Below are 1,109 nucleotides of genomic sequence, written 5' to 3'. Positions count from 1 at the left end.
TTTCATTGGTAATAATTATAATTTAATATATAAAATTAATTATTGTACATACAATAATTAATTTTTCTATCCGTCATCGGGTCATTCTCAATGTGATAATAATTACATATAAGTTGTTTCACATCCATTTTTAGCAACTATTTCTCGCTCCTTGTGTTGGTTAGTCTAGTGTAGTGTTGCGGAGTTGTTCAATTTTTAAAAAATTCGATAAATGTACTTCTTACATTTGTAATTTCTTCTATCCGCTACTGTATATTTTTCTTGATTGTGCTGATTTTCGAGTTAAATGTCTATTAATGGTAAAATAGAAAAAAATGTTATAATTTAGAACCCATACAGCACAGAAGATTGAAGTAATATTGCTGCAATGTTGCAATATTACAGATTGCAATGTAATATTGCAGAAATGTAAATTAACAATATGCCTGTAAAATATCAGTAATACGCTTGTAATATTCCACAAACAATATTGCAAAACTGTAATTCTTTAATTATTACAATAATAATAATATAAAAATATAAGGTTTTACAATATTTATGTAGTACAATCTTTTAGTTTAACAATCGTTTTTCTGATATAATAATTAATATAATTAATTTTATATTTAAATAAAAAATTTATTAATCTATTATTTGACGGCCATTTCATTAACTAACTTTTATATTTATTTTAAATATGAAATCAGAAGATTGTATAATATCGAGTTTAGATATAATTAATGCATCATTATCGGATAAGATGATAAGCAATTAAACTGCTGAAAACAATTTATTGAAATATTAAATATGTGATCGATGATGTATTTATGCCTAATGTGCATGCAGGAATAAATCAGCCCGAACTTTATTTATAAATTTCATACTGTTATTTTTTAATCGATTTCAATTGACTCGGAGAGGCTTCAAATTGAAAAGAATCACTGCAATTAATTTAATTCGTGATTAATTTATCAAGTGACTATATTATTATGTTAATGTGGATAATATTTGTGATTGATAATATTTGCTCGAGGTACACATACATGCTTTATCTTTACGAATAAATTTATCCTTCAGAATTAATACTATATTTATTGGAATATTTTATGGTTTTATTATAAAAAATTGCT

This window comes from Atta colombica, unplaced genomic scaffold (assembly GCF_001594045.1).
Source record: "Atta colombica isolate Treedump-2 unplaced genomic scaffold, Acol1.0 scaffold205, whole genome shotgun sequence".
NCBI classification, from domain to species: domain Eukaryota; kingdom Metazoa; phylum Arthropoda; class Insecta; order Hymenoptera; family Formicidae; genus Atta; species Atta colombica.
The sequence above is the reverse complement of the archived record's forward strand: the minus strand, read 5'-3'. Positions refer to the sequence as shown.